Raw genomic sequence first — 23,431 nt, forward strand, 5'->3', positions numbered from 1 at the left:
AGTGGCTAAAGTGTTGGACTGGGAGTTGAGAGATCCGGGTTCTAGTCCCCGCTCGGCCATGGAAACCCACTGGGTGACTTTGGGCCAGTCACAGACTCTCAGCCCAGCCTACCTCACAGGCTTGTTGATATAAGGATAAAACGGAGAGGAGGATTATATACACTGCCGGGTTCCTTGGAGGAAAAAAGGTGGGATATAAATGCAATAGTAAATAAATAAATAAATTTGGGGGCAAAGCTCCTGCTGTTTACAATGTATCCCCCTCATTGGCACCTTGTAATTCTGTTAGTGCAGAAGATCTGAACCTGAAATATAGGAAGCTGCTGTCCAGATGCCCCTGTCAGGTGTTTTTATTTGATATCTTGGTGGACTTTCCCACTGACTTTCATTTACATCAGACAGTTTTCTCTTCCATTGCAGCTGCCTGAAGAAAAGTGAGATGTATGTTATTGTTTCTGTTGTTTTTTCCATTGTTGTTGAGATCTTGAGCACTTCACACCATGAGCTCTTTGGGGGCTCCTTTTCTTGGGGATGCTGGAGAGAGACAGGGAAGATAGCAGCTGATTGGCTATTCCAGTACCCCCTTGCAGACATTGGGCCTGTATGTTATATGGAAACGTAACTGTTGCCACTGCTTCTCCACCGAGGGGATACATCTTCCTTCTTTTTGGATTGCAAAATTAAATCGGTCCATTGAATGGAGTTGGTCCATTTCCTTTTCCAAGCTACTACTGCTCAAGAGGGATCAGGACCCAGAGTATCCTGATCATTGATCCAAGAACCAGAGTAATCACAGTTTCCCCGATTTTTAATTAAATAATTCTTTATTAATACATTTTATCCCACTTTCCCCCCTCTTACGAGGAACACAAGGCAGGTTACAGAATTCTCCTCCCTTCCATGTTATCATTCTTCACAATATCCTAGAAAATATTTATTGTTTTTGCCAATGCATTTCAAACTTTTGAAGTCCTTCTTCAGGGCAATTCAAATAAGAGTATAATTTCAATTTTCTCTAGAGCAAAATGATCTATGTGTGAAATGTGTTGGCAAAAACAAGAAATATTTTCTAAGATATATCTTTGGTTCCACCCTTTGCCCTTGACTTTTCCCCCCTTGCATACAAATGACACCCGCTGAAATTCTCTTTTCTATACAACTGTTAAAGATACAGGAGCCCTGTCCTCCTTTCCATATGGACACCCTAGTGAAATGCCCAAAGTCACCCGGTGAGCTTCACAGCTGAGTGGGGTCTAGAAGCTGGATCTCCTGAGTCCAACACTATAACCAGTACACCACATTGGCGCTCAACTGGCATAAAAATTGCCAATTGGCATATGAATTGGTCAAAAATAATTTTAAAAGGAGTGAGGCCGGATCTACACTACTGCATTAAAGCACTTTATAACAGTTATAAAGCACTTTAACTGCTTTAAAGCGCTATAAAACTGTTATAAAGCGCTTTAAAGCAATAGTGTAGATCCAGCCTAAGTGGGGTGGAATCTTCCATCTCCCTCATGGTCTATCCCCAGCGTCCACTACTCCAGGGATTTTTGTAAAAGCATCTACCCCTTCCCCCACCACACATACTATTCATATGTGAACAGGTCGGAATCGTGCTTAACCAAACCTGGCTGGCTCCACCACGTCTAGTTTTCTGAATGGATAAACTGTGGCTGCATGTGGGCTGCAGGGCTTAGAAGCACAGCAAGCCTGGATCATCACCACTCCCACACAGATGTGCCCTAAGTCTTTGGTAAATAGGGTTGCCCCTATTATCAATCTGTAGGGGTTTTTATATTTCCACCATGGCTCTTCAACCTGCTGCTTTTTAAAAAGAAAGAAAAAAGAAACATCAAAAAGCATACAGTGTCACTATGCCGGCTTATCTTGAGAATAAACTCTGACTGCCTGTAAGAACTCCCCTCCCTGCGTAGAGTGAATTTTGTCTCTAACAGGGTCAATGGAAAAAGAAAGGGAGCAGTAGCTTGCTAGGCATGTGGCATTTCCTGGAAGGATAGAATGGATTCCCCATCTGAAATCAATAAATAGCAGTTTGGGAGGAATTTTTCAAGAAAGAAAAAATCAGTTATGAAGTTGACAGTCCTGAAGCGCTCAAACCGTTCTTACAGCTGTGGAGTCCTTAAAGCCAATGAGCTCCAGGAAAAATGACAATGGGTTCTGGAATCTCTCCCATAGCAGCGTCTGGGCATCAGAATAGCTCGTTTATTTGACAATGTTAATTCATTAATCATTGCCGATACTTTTGTTGAGCCCGCTTTGAAGCTCGCCACAACTTTTCTTTTCCTTTTCAGATGAAATGTGGTCAATTATAGCAATACATCGTTTGTCAGAAGGAAGGCTCTGTCCCATGCGAAGTCTATTTCCTCAGTTCTTCATCATCCCGTGAGCTCCCAGCTCTCTGATATTTTCCAATTCTACATTTAGGAAATGCTGCGTGGCTTTGACAGGGCTGAGATTTGCACTTATCACCACACCAAAGCGCAACTGCCCCACTACATTGCATGGCCTCCCTCACCACTCAGGCCTGGACACTACTGAGGTACATTTTGCCACTAATCTTTTTAAACACCCTTGTTATTTTAAGCATTTTACTTGAAATAGGTGCCTAGACGACGGACTCTCATGCATGCAAACAACTGCAGACTTTGATGTTACATGCGCATGACAAGAAAGCCACTGTTTGTTATGCTGTTTTTAAGCTTGTCTTTTTTCACTAGTAGACATACATCTTAATGCATTCCATAGGTGAAGTGGCAAGAGATATACAGATTGTGCATAATCCCTTCTGTCTGTGTTTTGTGGATTACGCACTGTCACCATTTAAAGAGTGTTCGGAAACTCCAGCTGGTTCAAAGAGCTGTAGCCAGATTGCTGACCGGGGCTGGTTACAGGGCGCATACAACTCCCCTGTTAAAACAGCTCCACTGGCTTCCAGTCTGTTTCTGGGCACAATTCAAAGTGCTGGTTATGACCTATAAAACCCTATATGGCTCGGGTCCAGGTTATTTGAAAGACCGTATTCTCCCTTATGAGCCTGCCCGTGCTTTGAGATCTTCTGGGGAAGCCCTTCTTTCTGTCCCACCATCTTCACAGGCTTGCATGGTGGGGACATGGGAGAGGGCCTTCTTGGTGGCTGCTCCAGTGCTCTGGAACTCTCTTCCCAGGGAAGCTAGACTGCTTCCCTCCTTGATGTGCTTTCGGAAGCAGACAAAAACTTCTTTGTTCCGGCAGGCCTTTGACGAATAATCTGGGCCTCCATCTATGTTAAGGACTTGTGAAATTGTTGTGTGTTTTAAATGTTTTAATATTGTAATATATTTCATTTAATTTTTTTGGTATATTTCCTTTCCTAGGTTTTAAAATGTATATGTTTTAAATTTTGTAAGGCCGCCTTGAGGCCCAGTATTGGGCAAAAGGCAGGATACAAATAAATATAATAATAATAATAATAATAATAATAATAATAATAATAATAATAATAATAATAATAATTGTTCCAGCGTCTGTTCACAGACGGATTCACATTTTTCCCATTGTGCGGAAAATATGCAAATAATTTCGTAAGGTTTGCAACAATTTATGTTAGTATGTAATATTTAGTGTATTGTCCCTCATTCCATTCAACTTCCCCCTGGTATATTTTCCAGCATGACAGATGTCTCAGCGGAAACTTGGGTATATTCCTGTGAATGAATTTGTGTAAATTTTGGTAAAGTAAAATAAATAATTAAATCCAAAAATCTGTAGATTCTGCAGGTCAGATTCTTAGAAATCGAAATTCATTTTAGTCCATTTCAAATCTCTCCAGCATCCCTAGTCATGGCTTTAATAGTTTCTGGGGATCATTTACTTCATGGGAACAATTTACAGTGTGTATTGTAAATCAAAAGTTGCACATGCTGTAGCTGAAATATTATTGATTCAGGAATCCAAATTCAGTTACATGAACGAGGGATGCTTCAGGATTTCATTTAGACTATACTGACTTCATTTGCAGTTCCTGGATTAGATCCATCTGAATATCTTCAGGTCTGGTTATGGTACAGAGACATTTTTGGTCACCTTGACTATCTATACTGGCAACTGGACAAGAGGACTGTTGGTTTTGCTTTATCTGTTAGCAGCTTTGGATATCATCAACCGTGGTATCTTTCTGAGGCATCTGACTCAGATGGGATTTGAAGGCATTGTTTAATGGTAGCTCCAGCCCTTTTTGGTGGGGGTGATCTGAAAGGATGGTGCTGGGGAATTCCTGTTTGATTCTGTAGCCAGGGGGCTTCGAGATTCCATTTTGTAACCCATGCTATTTAACATATTCATGAAACCACTGGGACCCCCTACCAAAGGAGGCTAGGTTGGCTTCCTCTTTGTTGTATTTCTGCTGGCAGGCAAAGCCGTTTTAATTCAACTAGGACATTTTTATTCAAGTAGAGGGATTTAATTTATTGGTTGCTGCCTATTTCTTTTATTGTTGTTTTCAATTGTGTTTTTAATTTATTTGTTTTTTATGGTATGTTTTAATTAAGATTTGTTTGTAACCTGTGTTTTATTATTGTTAGCTGCCTTGAGTGCCTTTTTTGTTGGAGGAAAGGCAAGTTATAAATAAAATAAATGTATAAATAATACGTGGAGTGGAACGCAGCTGTCCTTCAGTTTTCAGACTTGCCTGTATCTTGGCTCCAAAACATACCAAAATGGGTATCAAATGCATCTTGCAGATTAAAATGTATAAACATGTGCATGAGGTTTAAATGTGTACAAAATACATATTTTGTGTCTTGCGGGGGTGGGAATATTATAAAACAATGTTAACTTCCATGCAGCTTTCTTAAACAAAAATGTGCAGTTCGATGTGAAAATGGGACAGAATGGATTTATGAATAAACACATATGAAACTGACCCGGGCTGGAAATATCAGTCCCAAACATGAACATGGCTTTGTCTATCCCGACATTGCTGCAAATCAACTCAGAGCAAGCTAGTTGGGCAGTGGCTGTAGATGACCAAGGATTTCTTTTGCCAAGTTTGATCTTGTCTGGACTGGTTTTATCCCATTTCCCTTTCTGCATTGTGAACTGCCTTAAATACTTAGTGGATCCTGCTGTAGAAATTCTCCTGGTTCGAAAGCTTCTCCTCTCTTTAGGAGGAGAGCAGGCTTTCCTTTCAGGAAAAAGCCCGTAACGATGACAAAGTTCAATTCTAGCTTTGCATTTTCAACATTAAAAAGAACGTTACATATTTGTTTTTCAAGTTATGGCATCTAATTTTTTATTTTATTTATTACATTTTTATACTACCTAATAGCTGAAGCTCTCTGGGTAGTTCACAAAAATTAAAACCATGAAAAGCATAAAACAACCAACAATTTAAAAACATGAATACAAAATACAATATATTTTAAAATACGTCTGTAAATTGTTTCTTAGTATATTCAGGCACCTCATATTTTCTACATTAGTTTGGGGTACTTGTTCTTTCTTAGCTTTTTGGGGGGGAAGGACATTGTGGCCATTAGCACTATTTATGTTGCACTAGCAAAAACCAACACTTGCACAACTTCAAAACCATGATGGGAAACCTGGGACACTTAGATCCTTCCTTAAGGCAACTTCAATTAAAAGGTTGCCTTAAATTAAACGGTTGTACTTTTTCTTTTGTAAATAATCCCTTGTTTTCTCAGTTCTCTGTACTTATAGGATGACTAAAGTACCTTCGGGTAGCTTGATCATTTATCATCCTGACAAGAGGAAAGGAGGATTTTAACATGCATGTACCCAGATCCAGCTGCAGAGGCTGCGCATATGGAAGCAGGTTTCTTGATGTGTAGCCATAGCTAGATGAAGAAATCCCATGCAAAGAGTGGTCCTTCCCTATTCCAGTTGCTGGGGCTGCATGAGTGTAGGCCTATCAGAAAATCGGTGACATCACATACATAGCTGTTTTGCAGGAATAGCTGGATTTAGCACCTTTCCCTTCCCCCTTATGAGGTCATCAGCACAATTGCTGATTTTTTGGAAAGGTCTATGTATACATAGCTAAGCATTCAGTTGGATTGGGGCCTCTCAGCTGCAGATGTATGGAACATTTGGGTGTGTCCAAAAGCACTCAACCAAGAAAAGTAGATTTGGGGAGGAAAAAGAATCAACAATGCAGGTCTTGTTATTATATTTGGTGGTCAAAATCCATCTCGGATCGTCAGCTGTTTCACAAAAGTGTGATCCTGTTCCCCTCCGACCCCCACCAAAGTGGCACTAGTCAGTAATTAATATCTATGGGGAGACACTGATATTTTGCTTATGTGAAGCTGCTACCAAACCAAGGTTGCTAAACATATTTCCTGGCAGCCATTTTATCAAAACCTTGAAATATATATTTAAAATATTCCAGACAAATATATTCGAAATGCTTTCATTTCCACTCCTCTTCTCTTTAGTCAAGCATTCCACTGAGGGGTTCATCAGACAAGCGTTTTATTGCACGCTCGCTACTGCCCACTTACGGATGTGCGCACATCCTTTAGATGTCGTTGTCCGCCTCCCTTGTGCCTCCTGCTCCTTGCACTCATTTTTCCGTCGCAAAATAGACCACTTTTACAACAACAACCACGGAATGTGCTGTGACCTCCTGCTGTATGCAAGAAAAGCAGTGTGATAAAAACAGCCCCTGAATGGGCCATGTGGTCTTTGTTTACTTCCTGTTTCCCCTCCAGGCAGAATGAGGAAGTAATGAGAGACAAAAGCGGGGGTGGAGAAGTGACGGTAAGGAAACATGATTTTCCCCTGTGTGATGACGCTCTGAGACTTGGGGATATATTAAAAATTCCACGACACCCATTCCCTTAGAGGCCAAATGGACATTACTTTAAATTGTATCTAGCAGCTATGTGGTGTTTTTTTTAATCCTCTAGAAGAGTGGTAGGGCCCCAAATTCAGATCAGAACTTTAGTGTGGCTGATAGGAGGGCTTTTAAGATCTGGATTGAGCCTCCTAAACCTAATATAGAGTAAAAATGTGTGTGTGTGTGTGTGTGTGAATATGTAGCTGCTGTAATGTCTGTTTGGTCTTGAAAAGACTGCAGGAGAGTAGTCAAAACTTACAGTGTCTGAGTATCCCTTTTTGATCTATGTTGAAGAGCTTAAACCTCTTGATAATGTCCTACATTAACTTTTTGGGGTTCTCAAAACATTTGATTTTATAGAAGGACCCTTCTACAAACTCTAAAAGATTATCAACTCTTATCACACTCATTCCTATGTGTCTTCCTTTGTAATTCTTGGAGTCCAAGGAGGCTGTTTTCCATCAGTGTTAAAGTTCTTTTTATCTCTGTTTGCTGACATTTTAACTCGCTATGAAATGCTTGATATAGCTGTGTTTGCAGAAGATTGGCAGGCACAAGCGGAACTTCGGTCGGCGGCATCTGCCCACCATCTTGCTGCGCAGCTGCTAATTACCTTGACGTGCAAATTTGCCATAACGACTTTATTAAAGTATTTCCAAGGGCCAGATCGGTTTTCTTCCCTAGCAAAGGGAGAATGTTGAAACTATTTTGACAAACCTTTAGCTTTGAATGCATCTGGCTTCTCTTGAGCTATCTTCAACCAGAGCAATGTCAACCGATCTACGCTCCAAGTTATGAACCAAGCTTTGTTCATTTGGCTTTGAAGCATCTGCAGTTTTCTTACAACTTTGGACTGCTTAGCACATGATTAATGTTGCAGGCTGATACCACTTTTGCGTATGATATCAAATGGCCTTGGGTGAATGCCATCTTACTGGGTGAATGCTCATGCCACATGGAACACATCACATCATGACCAACAACTGGAACTTCTGGCTAAGTGCACCCACAGCCGTTAATCACATTTAAGAACATAAGAACAAAGTTCCATGCTGGATCAGACCAAGGGTCCATCTAGTCCAGCACTCTGTTCACACAGTGGCCAACCAACTGTCAACCAGGGACCCATGAGCAGGATGCAGTGCAACAGCAGCCTCCCACCCATATTCCCCAGCAACTGATGCATATAGGCTTACATCCTCGGATACTGGGGGTAGCACATTTGATACACAGTTTCTTACAAGGACTGAAATACCTATGTAGGATCATGTGTGAACTGGTCATGAGTGGGACTAATTCAGCAGTCATGCATGATTTTGCTGCATATCAGTTATTAGAGAGCCAGTGTGATGTAGTGGCTAGAGTGTTGGACTCGAGAGATCCTAGTCCTCACTTGGCCATGAAGCTCACTGGATGACTTTGTTCCAGTCACTGACTCCCAGCCTAACCTACCTCACAGGGTTGTTGTGAAGATAAAATGGAGAGGAAGAGGACCATGTAAGCCACCTTGGATTCCCTGCAAGAGGGGAAAAGATGGGATATGATAAATAAAGTGGTTATAATATATTATATTATGTTCGATAGTGTAGATGCTTTTATCTCCCTTTTGCTTCTCTGTATGGACTCTATGCCAAACTATTAATAATTCAAAATATTAAACCATGTACAAAAGAAGAACATATTTAAACCCAAGCTCCTGAAAATGTTGTTCCTATTGAATAAAGAACATGACTAGTCTAGAATTTTACCTTTTTGGTCAGTGTTACTCATTTTGACAGTAAAAAGTTGATCACGTTTAAAAGGAAGAAGTATTTTGTATTTATCAATCAATATAAGTGATGTCTGTCTGTCAGCAAAGAAGTTGAAATGTTCCCTGTTGTGGCAATTAGTCTGTTGCTGCTCTGCAATGCACCTTTTGCTGTGGTAACGAACCAACCCGTCATAGGCCGTGCACGTGTGCGCACACACACACACATTCTAATAGATGACATTCCCTTTCTCCTTGTTACGGATTAACTGGCATGAACATAAAGGTTTGCATCTGTATTAAAGATGTTACTGATTGCTACATGAATAATGCAGAAAACTGTCATTGCCTGTGGAGAGTTAGTGCCTTTGTGTGTACAATTCATCAAGATTTTCTTCACATCAAGAGCAAGCCAAGCATCTTACATTAACCCTTGAAATGTAGAACTATTTACAATAGCAATTTTGGGTCTACGAGACATTTCAATGAACCGTCAGCTACTACAGTTCTCTGGTTAATGATAATTTATCAGCATCAGGTATACAATACTTAGGCCTAATCTACACCTGCCATTTATCCCGAGGTGGTCACAAGGTCGTCCCTGCGTGTCCAAATGACGCACAGCTGAGCCTGGGGTGAACTGGGGACGAGCCCTCAGTTCTCCTGGGATAGCTGGAACTGCTCCCCCCCCCGTTATTTCTGTTGTCTCAGGACCATCCCAAACTCCATGGGCAGTGTAGCTCTCCCTCCTGGGGTCCACCCTCTTCCCAACGAATAGTGGGGCTCAAGAAACGGGCACAGAGATGTGCAGGGAGCGTCCATGGGCATCAGAGGGGAGGGGAGAGCATTTTTGCCATCTGTGGGATGGTGCTTGGCATCTTCCAGTGTTGAGTTTCCTGTTGTTGTTTTTAAATGGTTCCTTCATGCAGGATTGCGCCTGCGCAATTGAACAATTGTGCAAATGTCTCCTCTCTCTCTCTCTTTAAAAAAAGGTGCCCCAGAACGTCCCTCTTTAATTCCAGGAGAACTCACTGGCATGTGGCACCTGAGGGATGATCCCAGAAGTAGAGAACTCCGTGATTGTTCCTCCTCACTCCCTAGATGGCTGCAGGTGTAGATGAGCCCTTAGTGTTGAGCTATTTACTAACATTTAATCAGGCCATTCTGGAATATAACAGGGCTCAAAGAGTGCTTATCAATGGAACCTTCTCAAACTGGGGAGAGGCAACGAGTGGGGTGCCGCAAGGCTCAGTCCTGGGCCCAGTGCTCTTCAACATTTTTATTAATGATTTGGGCGAGGAGGTGCAGGGAACGCTGATCAAATTTGCAGATGACACACAATTGGGTGGGATAGCTAATACCCTGGAAGACAGAAACAAACTTCAAAGTGATCTTGATAGGCTGGAGTGCTGGGCTGAAAACAACAGAATGAAATTTAATAGGGATAAATGCCAAGTTCTACAGTTAGGGAATAGAAACCAAATGCACAGTTACAAGATGGGGGACACTTGGCTCAGCAATACTACAAACGAGAAAGATCTTGGAATTGTTGTAGATCACAAGCTGAATATGAGCCAACAGTGCGACATGGCTGCAAGAAAGGCAAATGCTATTTTGGGCTGCATTAATAGAAGTACAGCTTCCAAATCACGTGAGGTACTGGTTCCTCTCTATTCGGCCCTGGTTAGGCCTCATCTAGAGTATTGTGTCCAGTTCTGGGCTCCACAATTCAAGAAGGATGCAGACAAGCTGGAGCGTGTTCAGAAAAGGGCAACCAGGATGATCAGAGGTCTAGAAACAAAGCCCTATGAAGAGAGACTGAAAGAACTGGGCATGTTTAGCCTGGAGAAGAGAAGATTGAGGGGAGACATGATAGCACTCTTCAAATACTTAAAAGGTTGTCACACAGAGGAGGGCCAGGATCTCTTCTCGATCCTCCCAGAGTGCAGGACACGGAATAACGGGCTCAAGTTAAAGGAAGCCAGATTCCAGCTGGACATCAGGAAAAACTTCCTGACTGTTAGAGCAGTGCGACGGTGGAATCAGTTACCTAGGGAGGTTGTGGGCTCTCCCACACTAGAGGCATTCAAGAGGCAGCTGGACAACCATCTGTCAGGGATGCTTTAGGGTGGATTCCGGCATTGAGCAGGGGGTTGGACTCGATGGCCTTGTAGGCCCCTTCCAACTCTGCTATTCTATGATTCTATGAGGGCAAAGCAATCTATAGTACTGTATATATAGTCAGTTAGAATGCTTTCTTTGATAAGCCTGATTTTCTGTGTTGTGCACATTCACCTGTATGCCACTGGTATATCAGTGACTCCCCCTTGACTCATCCATGGCACATTAGAATCACAGAATTTTAGAACTGGAAGGAACGTTGGAGGTCATTTAGTCCAACCCTCTGCTCAGTGCAGGAATCTTGCAAGTACAGCATCCCTGAGACATGGGACTCATCTACACCAAGCAGGATATTTCACTATGATAGTGGTATATAAAAGGCAGAAGCCACACTACTGCTTTATAGTGGTACTGAAGTGCACTGACAACCGTTGGGGCCCATGACACATCTACACCAAGCAGGATATAACACTATGTCTGTGCCATCGCTTTCCTGCTCATAGCATAGGACCAAATCATCTACATACACCAACCAGTATGTCCATCTGCCCCCCTTCTGCCTGGTATACTTCTGATGTATTTCTTTCATTAGTTTATAGAGAGGCAAATTTATAAGGAATTCTAACTAACAACATGGGACTGCTATATGTATTATTATGTAAATATTGTATTATTCCTTTTAGGAAGCCCAGCATATTTTCAAAGGGAAGTGACACCACACAATTGTGGGAATTGTAAAGTTAGCCCCAGTAAATCTCCAGGGAATACACAGCAGTCCGGTATGTTAATTCCTTTGTCCTATACACACACCCTTGTGTCCATATTTAAAATAACAATCAGTTATCTGTGTTTGGTCCATTTCCCCATGTATGTATATTCATGTAACATGTTCTTTTTATATATTGCATTTTAGTATTGGCTACTGACGAAGACCCTTTGTCAAAATGCGTTTGGCCTCTTTCTATGTGGTTTTAACTACACATTGGTCTGTGCAATATGTTATTGCACTTTTAGTGCAATATCATTGTTAATCTTTATTTTATATTTTTGTATATTAAACATTATGGTTTCATTGTATAGACATTATTGCAAGCCATCAACTCCTGTGAAACTTCCACCAGATTTCAAAATCATTGAAGAGGATAATATTTTACCATGTGACGATATCAAGAAGGAAGAGACAGTGATAAGGATGTTGCAAAGTGTTGGAGGATTAACAAACCAAAGTACACTGACATGGTCTGGCATTCATGCTACAGTCTCAGAAGATAATGTTCCGCTACAACATGTTGGTTTTCTCCCAATAATGTCTTGCCCTGTGACAGCATATGATACTGTGTATTCATGTATGAAGAATTTTCAAAGCTTGCTTCTACATCTTGATCAACAAACACTGCCAGTTGCATGTGATGAAGGCGTTTTCCTTATTGCTGCAGAAATTCAGTTGGTCACAATGAATTCCCAGACCTTGTGCTACTCCTGGGATCCTTCCATATGACTAAAATTCTACTTACATGCATTGGGAAATACATAATGGGCAGCGGGTTAGAAAACGTCCTCATTAAAAACCATGTTTTTGGACCAAAAGCAGTAGAGAGTGTCCTCAAAGGTAGCAATTACGTAAGATCAGTAAAAGGAATGTTTATGCTAGCAGAAGTAGTAGAGAGGCTTAAACGGAAAGCATTTTTGAGTACCATTGAGGATGATGCCGGATTAGCAACAGTTCCAAGAAGTTCCAAGAGCTGATAGCAACATCAGAAGAAACATTGAAATCCTTGGATGATTTCACACAGGAACAAGCTAAGAATTCTGAGCAGTGCAAATATCTGGAAGGATTCTTGTATCTGATACTGTATTTCTTCGATTCTAAGACGAATCTTTTTTCCCATATAAACATTTCTAAAAACGGGGTGCATCTTAGAATCGCAGGTGCGTTTATTATTTCTTAGAATCAAAGCTTTTTTTTGTTGGTGGTACTGAAATTAGTGTGCGTCTTACAATCGATAGCGTCTTAGAATCAAAGAAATACAGTAAGTCTTTTGAAGAACTGAATAAGAGTGGACAGGGAGGGGAACTGGAACCTGTCCCTGCACACAGTGAAGGATGTCCTTCCAATTTTCCAGAGTTTTGACAGAATCAACTATTTGAGATGGGGTTCACTGTTCTTCGAGCAAATTCTTAATCTTGAGACTCGTTATCCTGATGTACTGTATATGACCAGTTCAAAAAAGGTCATTTTGTTGTTCGAAGAACAAATGGCAAGTTTAATGCAGTGGGAATTGACATGGCTCTCGAACAAACAATAAACCGCTCTCAGAAGTCAGCTGAAGGGATCATCGGCCAACAAAAAGAAAGGAATACATTGCTGAATGGGAGCTTGCTTATCATGAAATCCTCATAAGAACAACTTTTCAAGGGCTGATGAACATTAAACCATTAGACTATGAGCTGATAATGCATCATGAATTAACAGGAAGCCTCAGAAGTAGAATGGAAACCAACATCCAACAGATGCTCCAGTATGCAGAGAAAACCCATACCTTGTAAAAGGTGAAGTCAAGCTTCACAACATTCTAACCAATGAATTTGTTCCAGCATTGAATGCCCAGAAGATGCTCCAATTTCTGACAACTGCACAAGAAGTTTTCTTCTTGTTTCGAGAGAAAAGATTTATAACCCGCTCAAAACCACTATCGGTAGTTATTCACCAGCAAAAACTCTCAACTTTTCTAAGTCCAGCACAACACATGAAGACAAAAAACCAAACTGTGAAAAATGTCATCAAAGGTCAATTGATGGTTCAGAGAAAAGTTGCTATTGCCAAAGAGAGAGGAATGACAATGGCAGAAATTCTAACCTACAATTGATTTGTCACCTTCTTCGTTATTAGATGAGAATGGTGCTACTACCAAGCCCATGAAGTCTCAACTCATGTCTGAGTTGGCAAAAAAAGTAGAAACCCCAAATCTCAGAAATTTCCAAAAAGAACATACCCTGAAAACCTGTGCGGTTGTTAATGTCATGAATCTGTTGCGAAACTTGCCAGTTAAGGGAAGTGACACATTTGAAGACCTATTTACAATCCTTGACAGTAATGTGAATATGCCGTCTGCATATTCAGTCGTGTTGACTACGTTTTTGTCAGCTACCTTCAAACGTCAATAAAAAATGCTGAAAGATCTTCTGCAACCACTACATTGACTTCCATTGCTACCAATACAAAACTTCCTGTACAGATGGAAAGATTTTGGGTGTCAGTTGACAACAAAAGTTTTATTCAAGATGCCCTGAGCAAGTTTCTGAAGACGGTATCTGCTAATCAACAATGGGAAACTATCCTTAGTGGTCTGTTGCTTGAAAGTGGAATACCGGACATACCTACTCCTGCGTTAGCAATAAAAGGTGGAAGCTTCACAGAAATCAAGGATACTCTTCAAGTAACTATTGAGGAGGCCGATTTTCATATTATTCCTCACATTTTCCACGCCGTTAAACAAGGCTTGCAGCGTGTTGTGTTGTCAAACGACACAGATTTTTTTTTGTTACCCATTCATTTCTACAAGTTTCTTAATGATAATGGACTCTCTGAACTGTGGATAAGAAAGGCATCAACAGATATCATACCAATTCATATCTTGTGGACAAGATAGGTACTACCACAAACATCCTTCTTGCTACCCATTTTCTGACAGGGTCTGATGTGACTAAGATAGGCACCAAAGTGTCATCACTCAAAGCAGAACCAGAAAAATGTCTGCACAACTTTGGTCGGTGTTTTCCACCAAGCACTGAATCCTTTCAGCTAGCTGAGGAATACTTGGTGAAGGTTCTAAAACCACGTTCAGTGTGCAAGACATTTGATGCACTTCGATTGGAAATAATGACCCAAGCTACTATTCCAAACATACAAGGCTTACCTTGCACAAGCTCTTCATTGCAAGATCACCTGAAAAGATCATTTTATATGGTATACTCATGCTCTACAGTGTTGATGATGGACAAACCATTAGCCCCAACGGATTTCGGACAGACAATATATGCTGATGACCCAACACTCACGCCAGACCCTTGCATTATTGAGCTACCTGAAGATGGATTACCTGTAGTTGCAAAAGCTGTCTTACCAAACAATGCTGGTGCCGCAAAAACAATGTTTCTTGTACGTCCTTTTGCAAATGCAAAATGTCTTGTGACATTCAGGAACATGTTTAAATTACTTAAAATGACCATTCGTTTTTATGTATTATAATTTCATTGTAATGCTTCAATACATTGTATTCTATTCCCATCGTGTGTGTTTTTACTGTGTTTTCAACTTGAATATTCACAGTGAAAGGTCCTAGAGGAGTAAAAATAGTCTTATCTAATAGGAAATTGTATAAGGAATCCAAAAAACATGTTATTTAGTATAGGTATACTGACAAGAACAGAATATTACGAAATTCTGTATTTGCAACTGCGCTTATATTCCCAAAACAGAATGGCGTCCTACAAAATTTATGCCCGGGTTGCCAGATGTCTACCCAAGATTTTACCCTTCCTTCAGGCATGCCCTAAAAGCATTTGAAGAGAAAACTTGTCCACCTCAAAATTCCTACGGGTCTTATGGTCAGTGACTGGACTAATATGTGAGTAGTAAAAGACAGAGGAAAGAAATGGTGGTTCAACTGCTTAATGAGGATGGCAAATTTATAACAAATGACAAAGAAAAGGCTGAAGTTCTCAATTACTAGGAATTGAGCACTTCAGCCTTTTCTTTGTCGTCTGTTATCAATTTGCCATCCTCATTAAGCAGTTGAACCACCATTTCTTTCCTCTGTCTTTTACTACTCACGTTATCTGAAGAAAGCCTTTTTATTGCTTTTAGCATCCCTCGCTAATCTCAGCTCATTCACAGCTTTAGCCTTCCTGACGCCATTTCAGCACTTCTGAGCCACATGTCTGTACTCTTCTTTTGTAGCCTGGCCTTCCTTCCACTTCCTATATGTATCCCTTTTTGTTTTCAGGTCATCTCTAAGTGTTTTGTGGAGCCACATTGGTTTCCTCTGTTCTCTTCTATCTTTTCTCCCTGTTGGAATTGTTTGTAACTGTGCCTTTAAAATTTCCTTTTTTAAATACTCCCACCCATCCTGCACTCCTTTTCTCATTAGGCTCACTTGCCACGGGACCTTACTTATTATAGTTCTGAGTTTATTAAAATCAGCTTTCCTAAAATCCAGAGTACGTGTATGGCTACGCTCGACTTTTGTCTCCTTCATAATCAAGAATTCAAGTATGACGTGGTCACTTTCCCCCAGAGTTCCCGTAACTGCCACTTTATCCACTAAGTCATCCCTATTGGTCAATAACAAGTCAAGGATTGCCGATCCTCTAGTTCCTCCCTCCACTTTCTGTAGGAGAAAGTTATCACCCATACATGTCAGGAATTTCTTGGAAGGGCCGCTTTTGGCAGTAATGGTCTCCCAACAGATATCAGGGTAATTGAAGTCCCCCATCACTACTACATCACACTTCCTTGAAACACTGGCAATTTGTTTCTCAAAAGTTTCGTTCTCGTCTTCTCCTTGATTGGGTGGTTGGTAGTAGACTCCGATTATCATATTCTTTTTATTCCTTGCCCCATTTATTTTAATCCAGACGCTCTCGACGGGGCTCCCAGTCTCATCCGCCTGTATTTCTGGCCAGTGATAGGTATTTTTAACATATAGTGCAACTCCACCTCCCTTTCTATTTCTTCTGTTCTTTTTTGAACAAGTTATATCCTTCAATTGCTATATTCCAGTCATGGGAGTCATCCCACCAAGTTTCAGTTATACCTATCAAGTCGTATTTGCCTTCATGTAATAAGAGTTCAAGTTCATTCTGTTTGTTTCCCATGCTCTGGGCATTAGTATATAGACATCGAAGACCATGTGTTTTATAGTCTGGCTTTGTTCCTACATTGTTGCAGACACTATTTTGGGACACTATTGGAGCTGTTCTCTGTACTGTGGTGCATTGGCCTTCATCCATTGTTGCCTCGAAATTTACGTCTCCCGCCCCCGTAAGATTCAGTTTAAAGTTCTCCTGATCAAGTTCTTCATGCTGTGGCCGAACTCATTCTTTCCAGCCCTTGTGAGGTGCAAACCATCCCTTGCCAGCAGTCCATGTTCCAAGTAGCGTAGCCCGTGGTCCCAGAATCCAAAACTCTCACGACGGCACCACCTTCGAAGCCAGTCGTTCATCCGGAGTATTTTTCTTTCCTTTTCTAATCCTCTTCCAAGAACCGGGAGGATGGATGAGAAAACTACCTGGGCCCCAAAGTTCTTCAGTTTCCTTCCCAGAGCTTCAAAGTCTGAAATGATTTCTTCATAGCTCTGTTTGGCGACATCATTTGTTCCCACATGGATGAGAAGAAAGGGGTATGTATCCGTGGGCTTTATGAGCTTCGGTAACCCTTCAGTCACATCTCTAATCTGTGCTCCAGGGAGGCAGCACACCTGGCGAGTCCATGGGTCTTCACGAAATACTTGGGTTTCAATCCCACGCAGCAGGGAGTCTCCCACAACGACTACTCTTCTCTTCTTCTTGGTTGACCTACCTTCTGCCTCTTGGTCAATGTTGCATGGTGTCTCCTGTACTTCTTCCTCTGCAAACTGTCCTTCAGTCTCATTCTCCAGAAGCTGAAAGCGGTTCCTTAACTCTAATGGTTCCACCGGTGCAGAATGCCTTCTAGTTCTTCTGCTCCTGTCACTCTTTCCCAGAGAGTTTCCTCTTCATTGGCTTTCCTCCCCTCAGCATACTCCACTTCTGCTTCAGCTGGCTGATGCTCATCAATCTCATGTGCTTCTTGCTGCTGTTGCAGTTCCACCGTTCGGTCTAAGAACTTCTCGACTTCTCTTATTCCTTGGAGGGTGGACACTCGCCGTTCAAGTCCTCTCATTTTTTCTTCCAAAAGTGTCACCAGCTTGCACTTGTTGCAGGAATACGCCATGTTGGCTCAGGCAGAAATACTTCAAATACTTGAAAGGTTGTCACACAGAGGACGGCCAGGATCTCTTCTCGATCATCCCGCAGTGCAGGACATGGAATAATGGGCTCAAGTTACAGGAAGCCAGATTCTGGCTGGACATCAGGAAAAACCTCCTGACTGCTAGAGCAGTACGACAATGGAACCAGTTACCTAGGGAAGTTGTGGGCTCTCCCACACTAGAGGCATTCAAGAGGCTATATTGGGATCTCAGTGAGATGGCACTCAGTAACATTAAGACCGGAGATGCGCAACTCAAACCTCTGCAAAAGCTATGTTTACTGTTTAAAAGATGGAGGTTGCAAAATTAAATATTCAAAATTAATTTAATATTGAAAGTTTTTCAATACCATTAATGGGTCAGGACAAGCGAGCTGTGCAGCTTTAAATAAGCAGCACCCCAAGCAGTGGTGTCAGAGCGTGGGCAAAATGAACCTGCACAGAGATGATTCATATCTCCCCTGCTAGCATATTGAAAGACAAGTGGAATACATTTGTGGGGCCCATGAAATCCCAGGGCCTGCTCCCAAAGTCATACGAGAGAGTGCGGGGAAGGACACCTGTATATGGCTCAAAGAACAAATGGTGGGAGGAGGGAGATATAACCCCTTCCACACAGAGGGTCACATGCGGCACTGATCCACTCAATCACAGCCCAAACAGGCCTACACCTCAGCAATGTGCACCCAGAGCTCCCGTTTACTCTACTTGGCTTAGCAAGATCAAGCTGTCGGGACTTTGCTGCTGACATTCTCAGCCAGATTGCAGGTGAAAGTGATCATCCCAGCTAACTGCTTAGCATCTCCTTCAATCAACTGCAGGTTAGGCCTAGAGACACAGGGGGGAAAGCATCATCAAGTGGAAGCACAGGCCTTTTGGCCTTCTTCCCACTCTGTCCATTCCCAGCAACTTTGGAGTGTTGGACACACAGTATTTAATTTATTTATAACATTTTTTATACAGCCCAATAGCAAAAGCTCTCTGGGCGGTTCACAAAAATTAAAACCATGAAATGCATAATAAAACAAACAACAGTCCAAAAACACTAATACAAAATACAATATAAAAAGCACAACCAGGATAAAACCACTCAGCAGAAACTGATACAGATTAAATATATGGAATTAAAACAGCAAAGTTATTACGGTGCACAATGGGTTACTTCTGATTGTATTACATACTCCTTTAAGGATGTGATTAGGAAGAAGTCTCGTCGCTGCACCATGTATAAATTTTCAGAATTATTCGAATGTAAAGGAACTTTTCAAATATCAATGCTTAAATGCTCTAACTACATTATTTGTTGATGCTAGTGTCTTAAATCAATTAATAATTCATATATAGTAGTCCTAAGTGAGTTTTTTTATATTATAGTGCAGACAGTGTCCCATACGTGACAGAGAATGTCCCATACGTGACATCAAAAAAACATTTCTTTGACTGAGCTAAAATGTAAAAATTGAGTCTAACATGGATATAAATGTGAGGTGATATCTCAGGAATTATTAGAAAAAAGTTGAATTAGTTTCAAGTTCACAGAAATGTTTAATTGAAGATAACCATGTGCACTGCGATGGGAATTCTTGTGTCCCATACGTGACACAATATTAATAGCATCTAAGATTGTTTCTTGCTGAATTTAAAGTTACTAACCTTGTTCTGCTAGTAATGACCATTGTATTTATATGCTGCAAAATAAATCATTTCACTTTAAACATTAGTAGTATATGCAAAAGATTCTTTGTCCTGAACTTGAGTATAAATGTCCCATACGTGACAATGGAATGCTCCCCTGGCACAAGTACAGCAGATGCAGAAATATCTGCAGTGGTTCTGCAAAGGTGACTTCTGGAAATTATTCTTGGAGATACATAGATGTAAAAACTTGTTGAATGTGTTTTTAAACAACTTGCCTTGAATTTCTGTTAAAAACCATTTTGCTGTCCCTAAACTAGCTGGAAGCTTCCAGCGTAAGATGCTTCCATCTATGTATCCCCCCGGAATCATCCCATTCAAAATTTTGCGGATGCAAACCGTTACTGCCGGTTTCAAGGCTCTGTCAAGGAGCTGGGACCAAACTACCAGGCAGCACTCAAGGGGCCAAAGAAACCACTCAACGAGCAGCGGTTTAAAGCGAGGCTGCTGGGCCCGGCGGCAGCGCCTCCTTCCCCGCTTCCTCGCTCAGGTGCCCTCCAGGTGCTTCGGGCGACAGGGCCCATCTCCTCTGGTTGCCGCCCAGGTTAGCTGGGGCTGAGGAGAAATGCCGCCCTGCTTCGATGGGGGATTCGCTGCGGCTCGTGGGCCCGGAGTGGGGCGGGTCTCCGTCGGCTCCACGGGTACGTGAGCTCCGCCTCCCCTGCCCGGCGCCCTCCAGTCAGATGGGCTGGACTACAGCTCCCATCGCCCCCAGCCAGCCGGGCTGCACGGCTGGGGCGAGGGGAGCAGCAGTCCGGCCCATCGCGGGGCGCAAGGGGGCAGAGGCTGGCCTGGCCTTGACGGGACAGCAGCGCACCTCCTCGCCGCACAGGCGGTTGTAGGCGGCCTCTAGATGCGTGAGCGCGCGGATCTGCTCCATGGAGAGTGACGAGGAGGCAGCAGCAGCAGTGCTGCCGCCGCCCTGCGCTCCCCTCAGCCCGGAGGCCACCGCCCCTAGAGAAACGAAAAGGGAAGAGGCGCGCTCGGACAGAGCGGAGCTTCCGGGTTCCTCGTGGCGTCGTGGCTGTCCGCTTCTAACTCGCGGAGCGCTGCACGAGGCCAACCCCGGGAGCGTCCGGGTAAGTGCTGAAACGTCCCTCACGGCCATCCCCAGAGCGTGGGTAGCGCACATGAGCTGTTTTGGAGTAAAAGATCCTAAGAGGCTGGGACATAAGCTACATCTAAAACTCTGAGTTTCAAGGTTTGAAATTCGTTGGCTCATACAAATTAAGGTGCAACTTAGAACCAATAGGTTCTAAGGGCTTTATCATGATAACATAGATGGGTTTATCCCAATCGATGAGAGTTGAATAGACAGTTCTTAAAATACTTGGAAGAAGACTAAAAGACCCAATCCATTATCTGAGTCTTCGTTAGTTATTAGGGTACAAAGGACTAATTAGAATGTATAGTTTGTTTGGGGGGAGTTTGGTTTGTTTTAGGCAGGGTTGGGGAAAATGAAGCATATATGAATCTTAATTGCATGTCATTAATTCCTCTTTTTTCCTTTTTCTTTTTGCAGTAAATCAAGTATCCTGCTGCACTATGGTAGTAAGACACCACTTTACCTTGTTGGAAGAATCTGGGGACGTAGGATCTTAGCCAAATATTCAAAATGGTAATGCAAAGGTATCTCCTAACCTATATGGGAGTGGTGCTTGCTTTATACTTTAATCACCTCATCAGAGCCATTGAAGTCCCTCGGGATCGTGAGTCTACTGATTTATTTTCACACTTTCACAATTAATATCATTAGGAAGTAAGTAATGAACTTTAATGGTTAGAGAAAAGACTGGATGTCAGCCCTGAGTTATTTTGTGTATCCTTGAGGTAGTCATCCAAACTTTCATGGCCCTTGTCCAAGTTGGGGGAAAGGGGCAGAATCAGAAATTGTACTTCGAACTAGAGACTATATTCAAGTTAAGCTGTTTATGGGTAAGGAGGTAACTTGAAAAGTATGATGGCAAATTAATTCACATAACTACAAATTGGCACAGAATGTGTGGCAAATTTAAAGTGGATTTTGGATGTTCAGGTAGCTTGATTGCCCCATTCCAGGGCCCAATCAATTTCCCTTGCGTTGTGAGGTCTGTAATATTTTTTGTACATCTCATTGTGTCAAGATGATCATCCTGTCCAGAAGCTCGTGGCTATGTGGCTGGCTGTAACATACTGTAAAATCAAGGATAGTCTTGGTCATGTGAAGTGGACCTTCTGTTGTTTTGTACTAGTAAGTGTAAAATGTTTGAGTACTGCTGTCTTTAAGAACATAAGAAGAGCCATGGTGGATCAGACCAAGGGGCCATCTAGTCCAGCACTTCGTTCACACAGTGGACAACCAGCTGTCGACCAAGGACCCACAAGCAGGACATGGTGCAACAGCACCCTCCCACCCATGTTCCCCAACAACTAATGTATACAGGATTATTGCCTCGGATACTGGATATTGTACTTAGCCATCAAGACCTAGTAGCCATTGATAGCCTTCTCCTTCAGGAATTTATCCAACCGCCTTTTAAAGCCATCCAAATTGGTGGGCATCACTTCAACTTGTGGTAGTGAATTCCATAGTTCAATATTGCAGCTCATATCATTTGCTTCTGCACTGGTTCCCTGTTCTGCTTTACATTGTATTGCATTGCATTGTAAACTCTTCCTTCTTATGTTTAAGACTCATTGCATTTTAGTAATGTTACCTGGCCTGAGCCCCTGGGATGGAATGAGATGGGTTTGGAACTTTTGCAAATGTCGAAGACATCACAGAACATGTTGGCTCCCATGGCTAACAAAAGCTTTTCATTTCTATGGTTGCAAACAAAAACAACAACCAGACGAAAACAAATCCGCATACAAATGTGGGGTGGGAAGAATGAAGAGGCAGGAGTCAATGAATCGAGAACACAGTGAACTTGAGAACTCCTCAAGTCATGGGCCAGTGCCGAAATTGAGGGTGCTAGAACGTGCAACAGAGTTGAAAACACCGGTTATTAGTTCACACTAAATCTATTTATGTGGCTACAACATGCCATCTGGATTCCTTTTAAATTTTCTAAGCACATTTGAGACCATGGAATGAGGAAGGCTTATTAGCAAAATTTCTCCAATTATAACAGAAAATAATGTGACCTTGGGAAAAGCAAGAGGCAAACATGGAAAAGCCTATTGGAGAATCACCTGGGCAGGAATACACACACAGACATGCACACACAAGTTAAGCATCATCTATTGCCATAATTCCTTGTCAAGTACATGAAAGCACTCTTACTCTCATGTATGGCCGGCTGCCTGAAGACATCTTTGTTTTACTCAGGAGAGAAAATGATGCCAGTGATATTTTCACCGATGAAGTCACAGAGACCCATGCTTCAGACTGATTCTGAAACCACTGGGGAACGGCAGGCAGAACACTTCGTCTCCTTCCTGTCGAAGCTCAGGGTCCCCACATGCGCAGTTGTGCATGTCTGGCAACTCCTCAGCCTCATTCATGGGATTTTACCCGTGTGTGTGTCTGTGTCTAGATGATGTCATTTTCCATTTGTAACCCTCCCGTTTCCGTACAGCCCCTGTCTTTTCACTTACTGTGTGCAATCTGTTACAGAGGGAAACATAGGGTTGCCACACCATGCCTTTGATAGGTAGCATGAGGAGCCATCCATTTGAAAGCAGCTGTCTTGCATTGTTGCATGAGACTCCAGTGATCACTGTCCGCTACCTTGTCAGGAGAGTTGGGGCTCACCTACACCAAGCAAGATATTCCATTATGAAAGCGGTATATAAAAGGCAAGAACCACACCAAGCAGGATATAGCGGTATGAAAGTGGCATATGGTATGGGTCAATGAGCCTTAACAGTTATCAGTGCACTTCAATACCACTATAAAGCAGTAGTGTGGCTCCTTCCTTTTATATACCACTTTCATGGTGGAATATCATGCTTGGTGCAGATGAGCCCTTAGCTTCCATTTCTAAAGTGTTAATAAATTGAGGTTACCCTGAAT

The sequence above is a fragment of the Elgaria multicarinata genome, chromosome 4 (genome assembly GCF_023053635.1).
Source record: "Elgaria multicarinata webbii isolate HBS135686 ecotype San Diego chromosome 4, rElgMul1.1.pri, whole genome shotgun sequence".
In the NCBI taxonomy this organism is placed as follows: Eukaryota; Metazoa; Chordata; class Lepidosauria; order Squamata; family Anguidae; genus Elgaria; species Elgaria multicarinata.